Here is a 23,779-nt window from a genome sequence, read left to right on the forward strand (position 1 = left end):
GTATAAAAGGCTGAGCAAACTTTCTGTGACCTACTGCTGTGACTTACTACTGGTGTTTGACCAAAAAAGGTTAAAGGTAACTATTTGTCACTTGTCTGCAACACTACCAGTCTCTCCCTTTAGTTCAGGAACATCAATGTAACAATAACTTGAGTGATTATCTGCTTTCAAGATGAGCAATGTATCCATGTCTGAATTGAAAAGAAAGACTGGAGGCACATTTTTTTAGGTATCAAATATGCTCAGAAGACTGAAGAATGTACTATTCCATCCTGCTTTTATTGAATAAGTAAACACTACCCTCAGTTTATCATTAAACGCAATACAACACAAAAGGGAGATGTGAAATCTACCAGGTAAGTAGTTTCTGAGGATTCTGGATGATCTCTTTCAACCCAAGACATCTTTATTTCCTTCAATGTGTAAGCTCTTCCTTTATACCTTCCCTCTCTTCTCTTTTTTCCCCCTCCTTGTTTTTCCCTAAACTGATTGAAGTGAGCTCTCTGCAAGCTGAAATTGTATATTAAAATCAAGCTTATATCAATCCAGCTTTGTCTTTACAATGCACAGTCCAAACAAAAATAAAGTAGTTTTGAGCTCCTCATTAACATCATAAAAATCTCAGCTCTATTTTGAGAGAGTAAGCTCCTGGGCTTTTATTTATTTATTAAGTTTATTCTTACATTAATCCAAAGTAATAGAACCTCTTAGTAAGTAGTAAGTATGCTTAGATGTCGTTTGGTTAACTCTAGTCACAATAGCAGTAAGTCTATGTGGGAGCCTTAAGGACCTTGATTTACCATGCCAAGTAGTTACCATGGTATTTGCAGTGTGTTCCCTTCTAATTTTAGGAGCTTCAACAATGCTATGTTTATAGATAGATAGCACAACGTGATAAATGTCACAGTTTTAACAGTGCTGCTGTTTAGATTTTATCTGTGTCTATGATTCAGCAGATAATATGCTATTGGGCATTAGAGTTGATGCTACTTTGAATCTTATCTATGTCTAGGTGGTGGTTTTAATTGCCTTGGAATAGCAGGAAGAGGTAAATGAAATGATGACTGTATCCAGATCAAATGCAGGAGATCACTCAGTACTGGCATCCATGTGTTGTTTTATTGGTTGATGTCAAAGCTCAACATATGCTGCATGAGGAGAGTCATTTGGAAGGGTGTGCAGTGCCAGTATTTTTACATGCCTTTTTTTTTTCTTTTGCATGTATGGTTCATTTTTTTTAGAGCTTACTACTCTTAAAATTGCTGGAATCTTCTACCCTCCATAATCCAATGGAAAGTTAAATCCACATATGCATGACAATACCCATTACTTACCAAGCTTTTTTACAAGAGATTGCCAGGACAATTGAGGTGCTCAGTTTTGAGGGTTGAGGGTGCATGTGTTTATTTTTTTAGAGTAAAGTTAATTTGTTACAGTGGGAGAAAGGTGTTCTGGTAGTTATTAAAAGCCTACCTAGCAGCAGACATATGAAAAGTTTAATGTTCAGAACGCTAAAATATTTCAATGGGTGCAAGATACACGAGTAGAGAGAGGTCAGGTCAGTAATGTATAGGTTAGTAATTGCTGTTCCTCTACTGCTTGGTTTGTTGGACAGACTTGTTTGTAGCTGGTGTTCATTAGGTGCCCAGTGTCTTTTATGGGATCACAATTCCACCATCTTTTCAAAGGTTGGATATGGAATCAAAAACCTGTGTGTATCAGTTGTCATAGTGCTATTGTAATCCATGACGTAAGCTGAGGCAGATTGCATACAGCTGAACAATACAATAATTTCTACAGACTCAGTAAAGTTTATTAAAAGCAGCTTAAACAAGTTTTAAAAATGTTAAGGGTGCAATAACTATTTGAAATAGCTTCTCTGTGCTTATTTACAGTGGTGAATGGAAAAGTGTATTAACTTAAAGACATATTTAAGGAGATGTTGTGGTAGTTTTGACTCAATTTGGAAGTCCAGATTTAGAACTGTATTTTAGAAAAGACAAGGTTGAAAAGACTTTGGATTTTCATTATAAGCACTATTTAGGTCATTACTAGGCTATGTCCCTTGGGCTTCTGCTTGGATTAATGACCAGTTCTTGGAGCATGTTCATCACCAAGCAGGTGTCTTATTTCTTTTTGAAAATCATCTTTTTGTATATTTTCATACTTACCTTTAGGAAACACGTTATAGAGAATTTGTCTTTCACTGAAGTTTGAAGACCTATGAAAATAAAAGGAGCTGATCTTTTTGCTCAGTTCAGAGTGTTGCAGGCTTGATGCAAAGACTCCCCATATATGGTGCCTGGCAGGATGAAGCTTGATAGGGGACTCCAGACATTGCTGCAATACAAAAAAAAAAAAAGTTCTATCAGCAAGCACTAATGAATTGTGCTTCCCTTGGCTTTACATTCCATTCCTGTTTTGTTATAATTCCAGATCCCTTTCCTTATAGCTATGTTGAACAGGCTAATAGGTATTCTTCATTTGCCCTGTAGACTTATTTTCTGTGCCTTCAGCCTCTCTTGCCCTCAACTCTGGACAGAAGGCAGCATGTCCTATCTTCAATTGGTTCTGAGTTGTCTGGGTCAATGGGTGCATGAGAACCAGGTGGCTGCAGACTTCCCAGGAATGGTAGCTAATTTGGATCTCTCTTCTCCATCTAGCTGGTAATTTTTCACAAAGTGTGTTGAAATACAGAACCTTTGAAAGGAAATTTTCAAAGCACTCATTTCCCTAGGAAACAGCCCGGTAATGTGAGAGGGAAGATATTTTTGCAATCTTCAGTGCAATTAAAACAAAATTTTAATTCTCCATTTAGACATAATTTAGACTATTGGTAGAAAACATTGGCTTTCTGGTAATCTCTCTTTTTTTGTAAAGGCTGAAGCTGAGCACACATTTGAACAAGTTACAATGGTAGACAGGTTTTAAGAGTTCCGTTTTAAAAGAAGAATTGTGGGCTCAGCTAGAGGTTTCTTGTCAATACCAGCTTTTTTTAGGAAGGACCCCAGTCTTGAATAATGAGCACTAGAAGTTAGCGGATGCAAACAGGGCTTTGCTAGGTTTCTTGGCCTAGGAACAAAATGACTCCCTCATTTTAAAGTAAAATCCCCTTGAAGTTGTATTGTCTGAATATATCTGTGCACAAAGCCTTAATGGTGGGTGTGAAATCGTTGCCCGGAACAGATTGTATTGTCAGTGGGCAGTTTGCAAGAAGCATGTTTTTTCTTTTACTACAGAAGACTAACTCAGTTAAAGTAAATGTGTTGCCTCCTGCTAGCAGATAACCAATATTTTACTAGGACATGCAGAGCCACAGATGACATACATGCCTGTTAATCCTTTGGGAATGGTGCTATTGCATAGCTAACCACTGTGTTGTCACCCAAAAGGTTCTGTTTGGTTGCTCAATTTTCCTTTCACCTGCTGAGCTTGTTATCAAGCTCAGCATCTTTTAGTAATCTCTGTGGTTATATGAGATTGTTTCAGTGTTGTTTTTTAGTCTTTACCTTTGGAGACCACCATGTTTATAAATGTCACTGGAACTCCAAATCCTCAGCCTCCTCTGTTCATTGCATGTCAGGGACCATTTGGTTGTCTTGCTTTCTTTATTCTCTAGGTACTGCAGATGCTCAAAATGGCACTGATGAAATCCTGCTTGTTTCGCTGCTCAGTGACCAATGTGAAACTGATATTTGAATTAAAGTTGATTCCTCATGGCAAGCGCCTTTTGAGAAGCTGAGTTAATATAGCTAAGGATGTAATGCTCAGAATCACTTTATCTGCTCTTTGTAGTTAGGAGAGCTGCATGATTAATTTGTGCAGTCAGTGTTGTAGCGTTGGGTAACGGCAAAATGATTGTACTTGTTCCCCTAAGAAACAAGCTTTATGCTACTAAGAACAGAAAATTCATTTCTTTGTTCTTAAACAGCAACAGCTGGATCTCACAGCATATTCTTGTGCTGTTGTGCTTAACTTATAAACTGCTAAAACTTGCCGAGGGGCAGGCGCGTTCTGCAGCGGAGCGGGGGATCGGGACAGGCAGGGCTTTTTTTCCGACATCGAGGCCGCTCGAGGGAGCCGCCGGGACCCGGCAGCCCTCGTGAGTGAGGCTGACGAGGCATAGGCGAAGCCAGCAGCGCCCCCTCCCCGGCCGTTCAAAAGCAGCCCCTAGGGAGCGCGAGCGACCAGGAGCGCGGGGAACAGGGCGGGCAAACAGGGTGTGGCGCGTCACAAGGGTGGGGCGCGGCAGTTTGCGCAGGCAGGGCGGAGAGGGCAGAGTTTCCCCCTGCCCATAAGAACAACACCTTTAACGGCTGTCGACTACTAGCCGGGCTGCGATGGTCTTCACCAGGCAGAGCACTTTCTCTAGAAAGTCTGTGGCCACCCAGACTGACCGCCTGCTCAACAATGCGGCAGTTCAGGTCTCTTGGTGCAGGGAGTGCCTGAGCCTGTTGCTGCCATCTGAGGGAGGCAGAGGCACCATGTGTGTGAGGTGCGAGCAGGTGGATAACCTGGTCCGCCTGGTGGCAGAACTCAAAGAGGAGGTGGAGAGGTTGAGGGCTATTAGGGAGTGTGAGCGGGAGATAGACTGGTGGAGTGACTCCCTGCAGGGCCTGAAGGAGAGGTACTGGGGTGAGACACCCCAAATGGGGATGGACCCCCTGCCCTGTCACTGTCGGGCAGAGGGAGGTGACCTAGAAGTTGAGGAGGGATGGAGACAGGTCCCTGCTCGACCTTTCAGGCAACGCCCCCCCCCTACCGGCCCCACCTTCCCAGGTGCCCTTATGCAACAGATTTGAGGCCCTGGAGCTTGAGAGACTGGTGGGTGAGGACGAGGTAGAAAGTCTACCCAGGAGGATGCCTAGGGCGAGGAAGCCGACTCCACGCCTCAAGACTGCCTCCACCAAGAAAGACAGAAGGGTGATCGTAGTAGGCGATTCCCTTCTCAGGGGAACGGAGGGCCCTGTTTGTCGACCTGACCCTACCCGTAGGGAAGTCTGCTGCCTCCCTAGGGCCAGGGTCAGGGATATTGCCAGGAAGCTTCCCAACCTGGTTCGCCCCTCTGACTACTACCCTCTTTTGATAGTCCAGGCTGGCAGTGATGATATTGATGAGAGAAGCCTGAAGGCTATCAAACGGGACTTTAGGGGACTGGGACGGTTAGTGGCTGGAGCAGGAGTGCAGGTGGTGTTTTCATCTATCCCTGCAGTAGCAGGGAGGGGTACAGAGAGGACACGGAAAGCCCACCTGATTAACACGTGGCTCAGAGGCTGGTGCCAACACAGAAATTTTGTTTTTTTTTGACCATGGGGCGCTTTACTCGGCACCCGGCCTGATGGCCGCAGACGGGTCCCTATCTCTAAGGGGAAAACGGATCCTAGCCCAGGAGCTGGCAGGGCTCGTTGAGAGGGCTTTAAACTAGGAAAGAAGGGGGATGGGGCTGAAAGAAGGCCTGTTAGAGCTGTGCCGGGGGGAACAATGGCAAAGCCGGGGAAGAAGGCAAAGGCCCGACTGAAGTGCATCTACACTAATGCACGCAGCATGGGCAACAAACAGGAGGAGCTGGACGCCATCGTGCAGCAGGCAGGCTATGACTTGGTTGCCATCACGGAAACGTGGTGGGACCACTCCCATGACTGGAGTGCTGCAATGTCTGGCTATAGGCTCTTCAGAAGGGACAGGCAGCACAGAAGGGGTGGTGGTGTGGCTCTCTATATTAGAGAGTGTTTAGATGTTGAGGAACTTGAGGCTGGGACTGATAAGGTTGAGTCCCTATGGGTTAGGATCCACGAGAAGGCCAACAAGGCAAGCATCCTGGTGGGGGTCTGTTATAGACCGCCGAACCAGGATGAGGAGACGGATGAGGAGTTCTACAGGCAGCTGGCAGAAGTTGCGAAATCGTCAGCGCTTGTTCTCATGGGTGACTTCAACTTCCCAGACATATCCTGGAAGCACAACACAGCCCAGAGGAAGCAGTCTAGGAGGTTTCTGGAGAGAGTGGAAGATAGCTTCCTGACGCAGCTGGTTAGAGAGCCTACCAGGGGAGGTGCCCCGCAAGACCTTCTGTTCACAAACAGTGACGGACTGGTGGGAGATGTGGTGGTCGGGAGCTGTCTTGGGCAGAGTGACCACGAAATGGTTCAGTTCTCTATTCTTGGCGAGGCCAGGAAGGGGACCAGTAAAACTGCTGTCTTGGACTTCCGGAGGGCTGACTTTGAGCTGTTCAGGACACTGGTTGGCAGAGTCCCTTGGGAGGCGGTTCTGAAGGGCAGAGGAGTCCAGGAAGGCTGGGCACTCTTCAAGAAGGAAATCTTAATGGGTCAGGAGCGGTCTGTCCCCATGTGCCCAAAGATGAGCCAGCACGGAACTAGACCGGCCTGGCTGAGCAGAGAGTTGTGGCTCGAGCTTAGGAGAAAAAGGAGGGTTTATAATCTTTGGAAAAGAGGGTCGACCACTCAGGAGGACTATAAGGATGTTGTGAGGCTGTGCAGGGACAAAATTAGAAAGGCCAAAGCTCATCTGGAGCTCAATCTGGCTACTGCCATTAAAGATAACAAAAAACGTTTTTACAAATACATCAGCACAAAAAGGAGGACTAAGGAGAATCTCCATCCTTTACTGGATGCGGGGGGGGAAACTTAGTGACAAGGGATGAGGAAAAGGCTGAGGTGCTCAATGCTTTCTGTGCCTCAGTCTTTAGCGGCAAGACTGGTTGTTCTCTGGATAGCTGGTACCCTGAGCTGGTGGAAGGGGATGGGAAGCAGGATGTGGCCCTTGCTATCCACGAGGAAATGGTTGGTGACCTGCTACAGCACTTGGATGTACGCAAGTCGATGGGGCCGGATGGGATCCACCCGAGGGTACTGAGAGAACTGGTGGAGGAGCTGGGGAGCTGGCCAAGCCGCTTTCCATTATTTATCGGCAGTCCTGGCTATCAGGGGAGGTCCCAGTCGACTGGCGGATAGCAAATGTGACGCCCATCTACAAGAAGGGCCGGAGGGTAGACCCGGGGAACTATAGGCCTGTTAGCTTGACCTCAGTGCTAGGGAAGCTCATGGAGCAGATTATCTTGAGTGTCATCACGTGGCACTTGCAGGGCAAGCAGGCGATCAGGCCCAGTCAGCATGGGTTTATGAAAGGCAGGTCCTGCTTGACGAACCTGATCTCCTTCTATGACCAAGTGACGCGCTTGGTGGATGAGGGGAAGGCTGTGGATGTGGTCTACCTTGACTTCAGTAAGGCTTTTGACACTGTTTCCCACAGCATTCTCCTCATGAAACTGGCTGCTCGTGGCTTGGACTGGCATACGCTTCGTTGGGTTAAAAACTGGCTGGATGGCCGGGCCCAAAGAGTTGTGGTGAATGGAGCCAAATCCAGTTGGAGGCCGGTTACTAGTGGAGTCCCCCAGGGCTCAGTGCTGGGGCCGGTCCTCTTTAATATCTTTATCGATGACCTGGATGAGGGGATCGAGTGCACCCTCAGTAAGTTTGCAGAGGACACCAAGTTAGGTGCGTGTGTCGATCTGCTCGAGGGAAGGAAGGCTCTGCAGGAGGATCTGGATAGGCTGGACCGATGGGCTGAGGTCAACTGTATGAAGTTCAACAAGGCCAAGTGCCGGGTCCTGCACCTGGGGCGCAACAACCCCAAGCAGAGCTACAGGCTGGGAGATGAGTGGTTGGAAAGCTACCTGGCAGAGAAGGACCTGGGAGTATTGGTTGATAGGCAGCTGAATATGAGCCAGCAGTGTGATCAGGTGGCCAAGAAGGCCAACAGCATCCTGGCTTGCATAAGAAGCAGTGTGGCCAGCAGGTCTAGGGAGGTGATTGTCCCCCTGTACTCGGCTCTGGTGAGGCCGCACCTCGAGTACTGTGTTCACTTTTGGGCCCCTTGCTACAGGAAGGACATGGAGGTGCTCGAGAGAGTCCAGAGAAGGGCAACGAAGCTGGTGAGGGGTCTGGAGAACAAGTCTTAAGAGGAGCGGCTGAGGGAGCTGGGATTCTTTAGCCTCGAGAAGAGGAGGCTCAGGGGAGACCTCATCGCTCTCCATAGGTACCTTAAAGGAGGCTGTAGCGAGGTGGGGATTGGTCTGTTCTCCCACATGCCTGGTGACAGGACGAGGGGGAATGGGCTAAAGTTGCGCCAGGGGAGGTTTAGGTTGGATGTTAGGAAGAACTTCTTTACTGAAAGGGTTGTTAGGCATTGGAATGGACTGCCCAGGGAGGTGGTTGAGTCACCATCCCTGGAGGTCTTTAAGAGACGTTTAGATGTTGAGCTTAGTGATACGGTTTAGTGGAGGACTTGTTAGTGTTAGGTCAGAGGTTGGACTAGATGATCTTGGAGGTCTCTTCCAACCTAGACGATTCTGTGCTAAGGATTTTAGCCTTGTTCTCTTACCACTCTGATTTTGCTTTCAGTGTATTTTTGTTGTCTTTTTTTCTCCATAACTGAAGAGCCTTGGCATCATTTAAAAATTAATCTGTCCTGCAAAGTTCTGTCATCTATTCCTATTGAGGCTGGCAACAGCAGGCCTCCCAGTTGGATGCTGACATTTCTAGACACTTCCATTTGAACCACTCTCAAATCTTCCTGCTTTTTCAGCCAGACCTTTTCCTAAATACTTTTTTTCCTGAAGTGTATATTGTTACAACTCTTTGTTGGGCTTTCTCATACTGATTACTGTAACTACTCGTTCTGATTTTCCAGAAAATCATTTTGCTTTTTTTTTTTTTAGCACTTTGCTCCTCAGAAGCTAAAATGATTGCAGGTCCTAAAGTCCTGCTGATCTGTTCTTCTGTCCTGTGCATTTTCCCACCTCCTGTACTCTCATTCCCTACTTCTGCAAGCTGCTCTGCCCTTTTTGTCTGCCCTCTACCATTGCATAAAATATTCTCTGCACCAGACTGTGAAACTTTACAGGCCCTTCTTGAGGGGGGGATTGTGCAGAAGGGAAACCGCTCATAGACCACGGCTGTATAAATATTCACTAGACTCCTTGAACCATAAATATTTTTTTATATATATCAATGCACAACGAAACTACTTAAATCTGGGCTTGACTTGACATACTTTTAAATCAGCAAAATATTGTTGATACCTCTGCACCCTCACTTCAGTCATTTGTTCTTGCTATGTCTGCTTCTTGCTTTTCATCTTTATTAGCCTGTCAGCTCTACAAAGCAGGGGCTGTCTTCCTCTCTGTAAGTTACCAAGCACACAGCAGAGTCACGATTGCACTGGGGCCTCTGGGCTCTCCTGTTCTTCAGGCAGAAAATACGAAAAAACAACATAGTTTAAGAAATCATCTTCATGTGAAATGGTTGTGTTGAATGATAGGGTTGTGTTGGCTTCTCACCTCTCTAATCTATGCAGTGCGTTTTAGAGATAGACAATCTATGTCTAAAGGCAGTATTAATGGAATGAAACTGAGGTCTGGGTATATCCTGCAGGGTTAACATGCTGATAACACCTTTCTTGAGATGAGAAGTTGATTGGAAAGAAATCCATGTGGATGTGTGTGGTGGTTTTACTCAGGTGGGCAGCTGAGCTCCACCTCAGCCGCTCTCTCGCTCCCCCTCCTCATAGGGAAAGGGAGAGAAAATACGATGCAAAGGGTTGAGATAAGGGTAGGGAGATTGCTCAACAATTATCATGATGGACAAAACAGACTTAGTGTAGGGAGATAGGCAATAAATTTTACTATTACTAACAAGCTAGAGAAGTGAGAAACAAAGGAAAGAAACTAAAAACACTTTCCCCCCCATCCACCCTCTTCCACATCCTCCCCCCGAGTGGCACAGGGGAAGGGGGGAATGGAGGCTGCGGTCACTCCCTAACACTTCATTGCCGCTGCTCCTTCACAGTCACTCTCTGCCCCTGCTCCACGTGGGTTCCCTCCCACGGGATGCAGTCCTTCCTGAACTGATCCTGCGTGGGCTTCCCACAGGCAGCAGCTCTTCAGGAACTGCTCCCATAGGGGTCAGTACCACGGGGTCCATCCCCCAGGAGCAAACTGCTCCAGCACGGGTCCCCCACGGGCTGCAGCTCCGGCCTGCTCCTGCAGGGGCTCTCCATGGGCTGCAGCCTCCTCCAGGCCACATCCACCTGCTCCACCAGGGGCTCCTCCACGGGCTGCAGCGTGGAGATCTGCTCCATGTGGGACCCATGGGCTGCAGGGGGACAACCTGCTCCACCAGGGGCCTCTCCACAGGCCGCAGGGGAACTGCTGCTGCGTGGCTGGAGCACTTCCTGCTGCTCTGACCTTGGGGGCTGCAGGGCTGGTTCTCACTCCTCACTCTCACAGCTGCTGTTTTGTAGCAGGGTTTTTTTCCCCTTTCTTAAATCTGCTCTCCCAGATGTAAGGAATAGTCCAGCAATTCGTGCCACTAAGGGGTGTGAAGGGTTAACATTGAGGCCTGGGTTTAGGCGAGAAGAGAACAAAGGGATTTCTTCAGAGAAAAACTGCTGACTTTGCACGGACGTGCAGTAACTTCTGACAGCCGGCCAAGAGACCACTAGATAAGGAGGAAGAATATGAGCCTCTCTGTCCGAGCGGCCCCCGAGAAACTAACAGAGACTGATAAGCAGGCGCACCTGGGAGGACTTCGGATTCGGGAAACCAATTATAATAACCCTGCCTCTTCTAGAAGTAGTAATGAATATGTATTAGCCTAGGAGCATAAAAACCAGCCGCCTTACGTAACAGGTGTGCGTCCTGGTGGAGCAGAGACTCCCGGCGCACCCAGCGCTGTTTGCTTGCCTCTATTCATTTAATAAATTGTAAACTTTGATTGTAATCCTATTTGGGACTCAGTCATTTATAACAATTGGGGGCTCGTCCGGGATGGTCTTGGTTCCTGAATTCTGACTTGATCTAGGAGGGGTGCCCCCACCATTTGGTGGCTCCTGTTCGAGTCGGGTCGGGGCTAACACCATCTTGAACCTGAATAAGGGCAAGCAAAGATTTAGATTTTTTTATGAGCTCCCTTTGCCGGCTGCAGCACTATATTTTGCCCGTAATTCTGCGCGCGAAGATCCGAACGAAGACGACGGAGTCGTAAGTATTTAAGGCGTATACCGTTCGGTTGGGTGAGTTTCGGTTGCCTGTGTGTGTGAGAGTGTGACTGAGACGGAACGTAGTTCCGAAGCGATTGTGGAGGTCTTCTAACCGCGGTTCCAATCTCCCGCGAGGGACTTGGCCGGTGAAGGACCGAAGCGATTCCTATAGGATTCGTGGGTGGGTGATAGGTCCTAAACCCCCTGCAAGACACTCTCACTAAGGCAACCAAGGGCTGTAGGAATTGCCACAGTAAAATTCCTAGATGGGTCAGACAAAATTGAAGACCCGGGACCAGAGAAAAGGGAGCAAATTACCAGACATACCACCAGAAAGTCCATTAGGGATAATGATTAGAAATTGGAACGATAGGGGCCCCAGAAAAGGGAAAAAGTAAATTAAAAATGGTCCAGTATTGTATGATAGAATGGCCAAAGGAGCCTTTAAGACCACATGTCTTTTGGCCCGTTTTCGGATCCTTTGAAGACTGGGTTTGCCAGGCCTTAAATATACATGTTAATTCAAAGGAACCTTTTAGCCAGGAGGAAAGTGATTATGCAGGATTATGGATCAGGATCTCACGTCCTTTTCCAGCCTCAATATTTACACTAAAAGCAGACGAGAAGTTTGACGAAGAAGAGAACAAAAAAATAAAAAATAAAAAAAAAAGGAAAAAGAAAAAGATGATGAATGGGAGTCATTGGATAACCTACCACCTCTATATCCTAACAATCCACCCCCGGTGGTGCATCTTGTAATCCTGTTTTGTTCTTAAATGTTTTGACTGTGTCAAGGAGGAAGGTGGGAGCATTATCTAAGTAACAGTTTAGAAGTTTGGGTATATTCGCGGTGGTGTTCGGTCAGTTTCCCAAGTATCGGGGGAGCGGGGCTGACTGATTATCAAAGTGGTAGAACGGAGAGTCACTTCTTTGGTGGTTCGGGCCTGAGCCCTGGGAATTTGGTAAGAAGGGGGAGAGCGAATTTATTTAGGCCTCAGTACCTTTTTAAACCCCCATCTTGACGGATACACAGGAGTGATTCCTTGTTTTGTGTAGGCTTACTAACAAAGTGCATGAGAAAAATTAGCATTCGGCTTGAAATTCGGTCTTATTGAAATGTAAATTTTGTGGAAAAGGTGTTATTGTTTGTCTAGAAGACAGAAGGCCGAGTGCTTCAGGTGTTTTTCCGAAGTCCTGCGGATTTATGATTGGAACGGGGCTCATTAATAATCTGAAATAGTAAAGTTTGTATGTGGAAAGAAGAGTTTAATCCCAGAGAATTGGGACATTTGGGAAGAAGATTAGGAAAAGATAGTAAAAACCTGCAATAAAAAGGTTTGCGTGGAAATTGAAACAAGGGACAGTAACTAATATAAATAAATAAAAGGGAATGGGAAATCAAGGAAAAGGGGAAAATCCAAAAAAAAGACGTCCTAAAAAAAAAAAAAGCCTCCTTGGGTGCATATTGGCACATTGGAAGGATACTGTTAGAAATGGGGGCACAGAAAGCAAGAGGACTTCCACTAAGTATTGCAATCAATGGTGGCCACTATATAAACTAAATGGCCACTTTATGGACAATCGACTATAACAGTGTCTTGCAATTAATGTTTTTGAGGAGAGAAGGAAAATAGGATGAAATGTTGTATAGTGATATGTTGTTTCAGCATGTTGGAGGGAAAAGGTTTGGAATTAAGTTGGCCCCTGACTGAGCCTTTGGTGTTGGCATTAGAAAAGTACGGGCTGGAGAAAGATAAAGGAAGTGTTAAAAGGATTGTTGAAGGTGTTAAAGGTTGTGTGGCATGTAGTATTTAACAGAGCTGTTTGAAGTTGAATGAGCAGGGAAAGAGGATGTAGGAATGTTAATAGTTCCGCCTCAACCCGAGGCTGAGATCTCTAAATCGCGGGTGTGAGCCCTCTGGGGCAGGGGGACCGTGATGGGTCCGAGAGAGTTGTCGTGGAAACAGAAAAGCAGCTAACTCTTGAAACAACCTGAGTTCCGGTGTGAGCTCAGATTGCCAATGGGACCGCTCAGGGAACTGTCAACGATTGCATTCCCCTGACCGACCCCCTCACTGAGACCCTAATCACCCCGGAAATTATGTAAATACCAAAATCTGGTTAAATTGGCTATTGGGAATTGAGAATCTGTTCCAACAAGGTCCAAAAGAAACCCCTATGGAATTTATGGAATTTTTGAATTTCTGGACCAACTTTGAAATGCAATGAAAAAAAAAAAAATGGACCTGGCTTAAAAAAAAAAAAAAAAAAAGAGAGAGAGAGGCAACTGGCTAGCCTCTTTCCAGGGCAATCAGCCCCTGATATCAGAAAGAAATTGTCTTAGGCTGCAGGACAAACTTACAACAGTCAGGAATGATGGGGACCTGGGGCATCTACCCTAGCAGGTCCACTAGTTGAAATAAAGCTAGGAAATGAAGACAGAGGCTTGAATTTTTTGTTGGTTATGGGAGCTTCTTTCTCTGTGTTAATTAGGCTGTAAATGTAATAGGAGCAACATATTCAGTGTTAAATAGTTTAAAAGGACGATTAGGAACTAAGACAACTACAATAATTGGAGCCACAGGGAAAGAGGAGGAATGGTCATTCTTACAACCCCTTGATTTGCGTTTTGGGGGTAAGGAACTAAACCATGAATTTTAATATGTACCAGAATGCCCGATGCCACTCTTGGGACGGGATCTATTAGCCAAATTAGATGCAACAATAACCTTTGAGGATGGAGAATTAATAATGAAGGTACCTGAGTCCAAAGTAGGCCAAATCCTAATGATCAAAGATAAACCCTTTGTTAATATTCCAAGAGAAGTAGAAAATGCAGTTATAGCAACAGTACGGGAAACAGATGTACCAGGGAAGTCGAAACTGGCACAACTGGTAAAGGTGGAATTAAAGGAAGGAGCCGAACCTGTTTGAATCAAACAATATCCACTTAAGATAGAAGCTAGGCACAGGAATGGTGAAAATTATTGACAAATTTCTCAAATATCAGATTCTGGAAGAATGTAAATCGGAATACAATACTCCAATTTTTCCAGTAAAGAAGCCAAATGGCGAGTATAGATTTGTACAAGATCTTAGAGCAATAAATGAAATAACAAAGGATATTCACCCGGTAGTAGCTAATCCTTACACATTGTTAACATCTGTGAAAGGGAAATATAAATGGTTTACCGTGATAGATTTAAAGGATGCCTTCTTTTGCATACCTCTTGATAAAGATAGTAGAAAATTATTTGCCTTCAAATGGGAAAACGTATTGAAGTTTTTGGACCACATATGGTAACAACCGTTTTGGAACAAAGGGGGGGGGGGGGGCACTGGTTATCACCCAGCTGGATGATGAAATATCAGGCAATCCTAACTGAACAAGATGACATAACCTTGAAAACGACTAACCTGTTATATCCAGCAGTATTTCTAGGAACCATTCCAGAAGAAGGACCGTTGGAACACAATTGTGTGGAAATAATCGAACATACGCCAGCCACAAAGATTTGAAGGATGTACCCCTTGAAAGGTATTCAGTGGGAATACCACACTCCGTGGCACCCACAAAGCTCAGGGAAAGTAAAAAGGATGAATCAAACAATAAAACAACAATTGGCTAAGTTAATGATCGAGACACAGCTGCCCTGGACGAAATGCTTACCATTGGCACTTTTAAACATAAGAACTAAACCACACAGTGAGACTGGTTATCATCATATGAAATGTTATATGGTATGCCTTATTCTCAAGGGATGCCCCTAGGGAACAATGTAGTTGAGGATCATAGTATCCAGAAATACATAATTACCATTGGAAGGAGATTACAGGAGATAAGAGAAATTGGGATGATGACTCAGACACCACCTTTAGGATTTGCTATTCATAAAATACAACCAGGAGACAAGGTCTTAATAAAAACCTGGAGAGAAGAATCATTGAACCCCCGATGGGAGGGACCGTACCTTGTTTTACTTACTACTGAAACAGCTGTGAGAACAGCAGAAAGGGGTTGGACCCACGCATCCAGAATAAAAGGACCAATAACTACCGAAGCCTGGAGGGTTGAGTCCACTCCTGGGGAACTGAAACTGAGACTAAAGAGGAACTGATATCCCAGCAATGAGGTTCTGCATGAATTAAGGGCACTGGATAAAGAGGACAAGGCTGAAGGGAGGAAAGGGAGAAGGCAAGACCGGGGTAGGACCCTCCACTGCGGCGTGTATGGTCTACCGAGGGAGGCAACCCCTATGGGTATTGACCGCTGAGTGAGAGTGCCTCGACCGGACTTCTCCCACACCAAGATCAGTTTGTCCTGAGAAAAATAACATGAGAACCTTATCCGGGGATAGTGCCCAAAAATGGGGAAAGGATGAATGGCCTCCTGAAAGAATCATACAGCATTATGGGCCAGCTACCTGGAACCCGAATGAGTTGGTATCAGGAGCCCGAGAACCTATTTATAATTTGAACCAAATAATTAGGTCGCAAGCTATCCTCGAAGTTGTAACCAATCAAACAGCGACGACCTTGGATCTTCTGCCTGATCAATCCACTCAGATGAGGAATGCTATCTTTCAACGTAGAATGGTCTTAGACTATTTACTAGCAGAAGAAGGGGGAGTGTGTGGAAAACTGAACGATTCTAATTGTTGTTTACAAATTGATGATAATGGAAAAGTGGTTAAACAGATAACAAAGGAAATTAAAAAGCTAGCCCACGTCCCAGTACAAACTTGGAAGGGTATGGATTGGGATTTCTTTCCATGGTTGCCCGGTGGACCATGGGTTAAAAGAATGCTATTTTTATTTTTATGTGGTGTAATGACATTATTGTTTATGCCTTGCATGATACCTTGCTTTACGTTGTTGATACGGAGGATAATAAATAGCACCCAATTTGTGATGACTTTGGGAGAGAAAAGGTGATGTGTCGATAATGATGCTTAAGAAATGGACACCCCGAGAACTGACTGATGAAATCCAACTGCTACTAACAAAAGCTGAAGAAGAGACACGAATTGATGATATTAAAAAAAAAAAAAAGGGAGGAATTGTAAGGAATAGTCCAGCAATTCGTGCCACTAAGGGGTGTGAAGGGTTAACATTGAGGCCTGGGTTTAGGCGAGAAGAGAACAAAGGGATTTCTTCAGAGAAAAACTGCTGACTTTGCACGGACGTGCAGTAACTTCTGACAGCCGGCCAAGAGACCACTAGATAAGGAGGAAGAATATGAGCCTCCCTGTCCGAGCGGCCCCCGAGAGACTAACAGAGACTGATAAGCAGGCGCCCCTGGGAGGACTTCGGATTCGGGAAACCAATTATAATAACCCTGCCTCTTCTAGAAGTAGTAATGAATATGTATTAGCCTAGGAGCATAAAAACCAGCTGCCTTACGTAACAGGTGTGCGTCCTGGTGGAGCAGAGACTCCCGGCGCACCCAGTGCTGTTTGCTTGCCTCTATTCATTTAATAAATTGTAAACTTTGATTGTAATCCTATTTGGGACTCAGTCATTTATAACACAGAGGTGCAAACAACATCACTTATTGGTTCAGCTCTGGACAGTGGCGGGTCCCTTTGGAGCCGGATGAAACTGGTCCTTATCCGACATGGGGCAGCTTCTGGATTCTTGTCACAGAAGCCACCCCTGCAGTCCTCCCGCTACCAAAACCTTGTCACTTAAACCCACTACAATGTGACACAAGTGGACATTCAAAAACCCTTTTTTGTATTTACCAGACTCTTTCTCTTCATGACTGTAGATTCTCCAACACAAACTAGTGGTTTCAGAAGGACAGAGCTTTTCATTTTGACACTCTTTGTGCTCTAAACTTATTATCCTTATTGTGGGTTGCTTTTGTTTGTTTCTTTGTTTTGAAAACTGCTGGACAGAGTTTTATGGGTGTATACTTTGTATGTCTTCTGGTAGAACCTTGCAAACCTTCAAGGTTGCTGCACCCTCATGAGGGTTGCCATGTGCCTCTAGCATTCCAGCAGTGGGAGGTTAAGTAAGAATCCTGCAACAACTGATTAACCAGTTCAGCACAGATATCATTGTTGTGCTTTGTTTTTTTTTTTCCACATCAGAGTACAAATTGTTGACTTGAAAATGTTAGGGTCATTTTTAGACATTTCTTTTACTTTCTGCCTGCTTTTTTGGAGGACAGGATGCACATGCCTTACTCTGTCCCAGACCTCTGACAGCTTCTGAGCCAGTTTGGGCCAACCTTCACAGACAGGCAGAGGTCTCAAAGCTATTAAAACCGTAGAAAGTGAGTCTTAGAAGTTGGAGCTAAATTAGAGGGATACAAATTATTAACTTAATTGTGGGAGACTGTAATGTAAACTCAGGAGTTGACTTTTCTGTTTGGCCACTGATATACTGATTAGTGTGTGTGTGTGTGTGTGTGTCAGCATGGCACTGTGTGCGTGCATCAGAATTAACAGCTTTGTGTGCTTCCCCTCAGCCCAGTTGCTAGCTGGGCATGGGAAGATGTCAGAGCACTGACAGCACAGGGGGATATGTTTGAGGCTGGGGTAGGCCAAGGGGGAATGTGGTAGAAGAGCTGGAGGTAGAGTGCGGGATAGAGAGCAAGTCAGCAGAACCAGGCTCTGCTGGTTCCACTGCTTCTGCAACCACTGGCTTTAGGTAGGAAAACTTCATGGAAAGAAATTCACTTTTTTTTTTTTTCTTGCAGATTTAGTGTGCTGTTTCCTGAAAATGTTTCTTTGATACCTTGAAGTATCAAAGTAACTTTTTAAACATAAAATGGCATAACTGCAAACATCAGAAGAATGTAGATATAAAAGAAAAATAGTCATTTTCTGAGTCATGCAACAAAGAGAACTTGGTTTCCAGCCCCTCACACTCTGAAATGGGCATGAGCACATTTGATAGTTTGTTCCCTATGATAGGGTCTCAAAGAGTTTCTTCTTTGCATCCTCTTAGGAAAGCTGTGGGAGCTCAGCTGTGGCAGACTGGGCAGACACGTGTACGCACACATTGTTAGGAAACCACTCTTCACAAAAATGTATCAAGAAGTGGGGTAGGCATCTTTAGAAATTTGCCAGCTCCTGTAGTAATGAAGGGGAAAGTTTCTAGCAACAGAATGTGTTAGCCACAGTCTTATGGAGCTGTGATGCTATCAATAATGGGAAGCTATTTTTATTAGCTAGAAAGCTTGTTATCAATTAAGCTCAAGTAGGCCAATGTTTGTGGTTCTGTTTTGGGGTGTGCTCTAGAAGGTGAACTAGCGTTGACACAACTGTCTTCCTTCACTGAAAGCAAAGACTGTGTTTCATACAGACTTAGATGGAGATGTCTTATAGGTAAGCAACCAGCCTAAGGCTTTCAGCTGCTGTAAGCAAGTAATAAGGTGCTCTCTCTGGCATGGGAACAGCATGAGGAATATAAATTGACTGGTCTGTTAAAAACAACAGAGAGAAGTGTGGTAAAGTCGTGAGAGAGGGAGTTAGGAGAATATAATAATTTACTAACTTTTAGAGAATTTACTAACTTTTTAGAAAAGGGGGGAATGAGAGAGGGAGTTAGGGGAATCTTATCAAGTAGAGATAGAGTGCTGACGGCATGAAACTAGGATCCTACTTAGTGTCTTTACTAACTATGGTGCTTGTGCAAATTAATTAAAGCAAGAAGCCTTGGGCCCCTTTACCAAGGTCAGTCTCTTAATAAGGGTGTGAGCCTATCTTAAGAAACTGGTAGAAACTGGTCCTGTGGATGGACAAGACCCAAGAAGCAACTGAGTCTGCGCAGAGACGAGGTCAACTAGCGGTGATGAGGAAGAGTCATCAATCTTCATCCCCACGACCCCCGACGACCACCACCAGAATACACTGCGCAAGCGCAGATGGGAGGAGTTTATGGAAATGACTCCTTGGAACTAATTTTAATACGAAGCGGGGACAGGTTATGAGTATGTATAGGCGTATTGTGAAACTTCATGCATATGTAACTCTTTACTGCATATAACCAAGGCAAGTTGCCGCGTCAGGTGCGCACGACTTTGGCGGGACTACCCCCCCGTGCTGCCCAGCGCCGAATAAACATACCTACTTTACAATCTTACTGATTGTGGAGTCTGTTTTCCGCAAGTCAGTTGTGTGGTGGTTTTACCATGCTAGACAGATGAACACCACAACTGCACTCTCACTCCCCCTCCTTAGAAGAGGAGGGGAAGAAGTAAAGGAAAGAACAACTCACGGGTTGAGATAAGGATGATTTAATTAAAGGGAAAAATAATTATTAAGGAAAGATTAGTATTAATTAAACAGTTTAACTAAAGGGAAAGAAAAGGGAACGGGGAAAAGGGAGGGGAAAAGGGGGAAAAAAACACAACAAAACAAATAAAGGCTGTGTGGAGGTGCAGAGGAAAGAAATTACTCTCTGCTTCCCACAAATGAGCGATGCTTGACCACGTCCTTGAAGCAGGGCCTCAACGCACGTAGCCAGTGTTCGGGAGGACAGACGTTTTTGCAACGAGAGCCCACCCCTCCCCTCTTCCTTCTTTTTCCACCTTTTATTGCTGAGTGTGACATCACTTTATTTATTTAGCTCCTCCCACAGTGTGTAGGGGTTTTGTTTCAGCAGGACCAGGACAGCTGTCAGACCCCCTGTTGTTAACTAGCCAAGTGGCTTCTGGTAGATTTATGTCCCAATGTTTCCATGTCCATACCCAATATTCGTAACAATACCCAATGCTCGTAACATAGGCTTTAACAGTCCATTGTACCTCTCAACCTTCCCAGAGGCTTGTGGGTGATAAGGGATGTGATACACCCACTCAATGCCATGTCTCTTGGCCCAGGAGGTGTCCTAATTGTTTCAGAAGTGACTCCCACTGTTGGACTCAATTCTCTCTGGAGTGCCATGTCACCACAGCACTTGCCTTTCCAGGCCCAAGATAGTGTTTTGGGCGGTGGCATGGTTTACTGGACATATTTTCAGCCACCCAGTAGTTGCTTCTACCATGGTGAGTATGTACCGTTTGCCTTGGCGGGTTTGTGGGAGTGGTCCAATATAGTCAATCTGCCAGGCCTCACCATATTGAAACCCTAGCCACCTCCCCCTGTTCCAGGGAGATTTTACCTTCACGGCTCTCTTAATTGCAGCACAGGTCTCACACTCATGGGTAACCTGTGTGATGGCCTCAGTGGTCAGGTCCACCCCTCGATCACGAGCCCATCTGTATGTGGCATCCCTCCCTAGATGTCCTGATGTTTCATGGGCCCATCGAGCTACAAACAACTCACCCTTACATCCCCAGTCCAGGTCCACCTGAGCCACTTCAATTTTTGAAGCTCGATCCACCTCTTCATTGTTCTGATGTTCTTCAGTAGCGCAACTCTTGGGCATGTGGGCATCTACATGAAGTACCTTTACAGCCAGGTTTTCTACCCGGGCAGCAATATCTTGCCACCAGACCGTTTCGGGACAAATTCCCGGGTAAATTTTCTAAACAATCAATTAACCTTAGAGAGAAGAGGAAACCCATTATTCAGAATTAGAAATAGCAATATATGGGTTACGCATGGCTATTCAAAATACTCAAAAGCTGTTGTAATTAGCCCACTGTGAAAGAAGGAGGAGGTCCTGATATTATTCATAAGTTGACTTCCAGATGAGGAGAGGAAGGCAGTGTAATTCTGAATATTCTCTAAAAGATAGTTTCCATGAGACCCAAGTGATAACAGTGCAGAGCCTGAATGCCAGATTAAACTCAAGGCCAGTGCTTGGCAGCACAGTGAATTAAAAAAAAAAAAAAAGAACACAGATTGTAGCACATTCTCGGATCGGATATAGAGGAGAAAGGAGAACATGACACAGATTACATGACACATGATCAAACAAGAAAATATTAACAGGAAATTGAACATGGTGACTAGCAAGTAAGTGTGTTAGTTGTAAGCGTTTTAATCAATTCTACTGTTATCTCAGCCTTTCAAGCCCCATGTTGGGTGCCAAAAAGGACTGTGGTGGTTTTACCATGCTAGACAGCTGAACTCCACCACAACCACTCTCTCACTCCCCCTCCTTAGAAGAGGAGGGGAAGAAGTAAAGGAAAGAACAACTCACAGGTTGAGATAAGGATGATTTAATTAAAGGAAAAAAGAAATAATTATTAAGGAAAGATTATTATTAATTAAACAATTTAACTAAACAATTTAACTAAACAATTAACAATTTAACTAAAGGGAAAAAAAAAGGGAAAGGGGAAAAGGGAGGGGGAAAGGGAAAACTAAACAAAACAAGTAAAGGTTGTGTGGAAGTGCAGAGGAAAGAAATTACTCTCTACGTCCCACAAATGAGCGATGCTTGACCACGTCCTTGAAGCAGGGCCTCAACGCACGTAGCCGGTGTTCGGGAGGACAGACGTTTTTGCAACGAGAGCCCACCCCTCCCCTCTTCTTCCTTTTTCCACCTTTTATTGCTGAGTGTGACATCATATGGTATGGAATATCCCTTTGGTTGGTTTAGGTCAGCTGCCCTGGTGATGTTTCTTTTCTCACATTTTTGCCCACCCCCTAGGAGGGTTAGAGAGAGTCCTGATGCTGTGCCAGCACTGCTCAGCAGCAGACACAACACTGGTGTGATACCACTGCTGTTTTAGCTACAAGTGCAGATCACAGCACTGTATGGGCTGCTGCAGGGAAAGTTAACTCCATCCCAGCTAGACCCAGTACAAGTAGAAGTTTCAGTAGCTCAGCAAATGGTACTGAAATTTTCCTGTGGCACTTAGCAGTGAGTTATGCTGCTGCAGCCCAAGTGAAGGATGATAGCCACTCGGGGAGTGTGGGACAATGCATGTGGAACCTAAAGTAGATTTAGGTCTAAACAGTAAATGTTTTCCTAAAGGAAAGAGCAAGTTTTTGACCATTGGTAGCAAAGAAAAATAAGATCAAAGCTGTCGTAACAAAGAACCGCAGTGCCAGAAGGTGAGGTCTAAAGAAGTCAGGAGTTAACTTGCTGGTGCTTTGTAAATGCTAATGTGTACCAATCTGTGTTTTTAGGTACCCATGTCCTTCTGAACCTCTAAGGTACTGCCAGGACGTACATTAGTGTACTGTGTCAGGAACAGAGGATTTCTTTCATGTGCTTATGCTGTGTTGCTGGTATGCACTCAGGTAACTTAGAGAGCTACAGAAAGCAGCAGTCCAAGCATTCCCTGCTTGTGAACACTTGCTGCATGTTTTTTTTCAAAGGAAGACATACTTGAAGTTGAGGAGGAGGAAGGGGAGAAACATTGAACCTTCTATCTTCTGATCTCTAAATACAGCTTTGATTGCACAGAAAAGGAAGTAAACAAGGATGCTTACTGCTAGTGATCAAAACTGCGTAGAATTGCTACTAACTGTCCCAATAGTAATTCCCAGATATCCCTCTTTGCTGGAAAAATCACTAGAAGCTGCAGGGATGTTTGTTAAGCAGTCCTGGATCACAGTAGTGGCAATAAGATCCCAAATGATTTCTTGGTAAGGAGCATGCAAATACCAGTCACTGCCATATCCTATTGACTGGGCTTAGCAGGTCTTTTCTGACCCATTTCTTCATTTTCCCTGTTGCTTAGCAACAGATGCAGCATGTTAATGTTAAAAAGGCTGGAAAACAGGCCTTCAGCAGAAGTTGTCTGTTTTCATAGGTTTTATTTCCTTGAGTGCAGACATTTGTAGTAGTTATGGTGAGTAATCACCCTTGTCATGGTCTCATGTGAGCATTCAAATTGCTTTATTGTATTGCATGCCCTGTAAATGAGCAGAGCTTTTATTATAAGGTCTTTCTACCCACTTCTGACATCCAGGAGCCTGTTTGTGTCTACAAAAGTTGTATGAGCACCTAAAAAGAGGGGGCTGCAAATTCTGCCTGTGCATTAGGCTGAAGTGTGCAGTTTCAGCAAACAGTAAACTGTTTTTTTTTAATGGAAATGTCATTACTGATCTGCCTAGGACACAGAGAAAGTATCAGTCTCAGCTGTGAATAATATACTCAATTCCAGTAATAAAATAACTTTGCAACTAAAGTATCCCACCCTTTCATCCCACACACAGGTAATGTTTGTATCATCTAATTATAATGTAATGTACTGTACACTAACACACTACTGCTTTGTGACTGTCCTGAAGTAAGAGAATACCTCCACCTGGGCTATTTATCTTTTTTATTAAAAAAGATGATGAAAAGTGTTTGTCATAGGCCTTGACCATGCTGTCCTAGACACTGTATGTGTGTAAACAGAAGTAGCCTTCAACACTAATAGCTGAACCGGAGATCATGTCCATACACGCTGCATTACCTGAGCGTTCCCTAGGCTTCCAACCTTAGATGCTATCACGCTGGGGGAACCTGGTGTGCTGGCTCTAAGGAACAGTACGGAGCGTAGAGTGGAGTGGAGACACCACGGCTAGGCTCTGTGACCAGGTGGGGACTCGATTTTTCTTGTGCATACCGAGATCGACAAGCCGCACTTTTTGCTACCCTGAGCCAACAACCTGTCGTGTTTTGACAAATGCTGTAATCTAGTGTACTTTTGCTCATTATAATATCATTATAATACCAAAACACACCTCCATCCCAAAAGCTACCCGCCTCCAAGGTGCGACCACCCCTCACTGAGCATGCGCTCTGAATTTCTCAGAGCCTATTACTTTAAACGGAGACGGGAAAACTTTTCACCAATCATAACTAAGATATGCTTGACTAG

At 44.9% G+C, this 23,779-nt stretch overlaps 1 protein-coding gene, 1 long non-coding RNA gene and 1 pseudogene across 3 annotated transcripts in view; 1 reads left to right on the top strand and 2 right to left on the bottom strand.

The window, feature by feature from the left end:
* LOC308184893 overlaps window positions 1-23,779 on the bottom strand; it is a 470,974-nt gene that overhangs the window by 122,192 nt on the left and 325,003 nt on the right. The gene's annotated exons all lie outside the window — the stretch shown is intronic.
* The window catches only part of LOC308184773 (uncharacterized protein), a 242,858-nt gene that overhangs the window by 81,370 nt on the left and 137,709 nt on the right, over window positions 1-23,779 (bottom strand). The gene's annotated exons all lie outside the window — the stretch shown is intronic.
* LOC308184729 (protein unc-13 homolog B-like) overlaps window positions 1-23,779 on the top strand; it is a 67,100-nt pseudogene that overhangs the window by 29,932 nt on the left and 13,389 nt on the right. The gene's annotated exons all lie outside the window — the stretch shown is intronic.

This window comes from Anser brachyrhynchus (genome assembly GCF_964034855.1).
Source record: "Anser brachyrhynchus genome assembly, chromosome: W".
Taxonomy (NCBI): Eukaryota; Metazoa; Chordata; class Aves; order Anseriformes; family Anatidae; genus Anser; species Anser brachyrhynchus.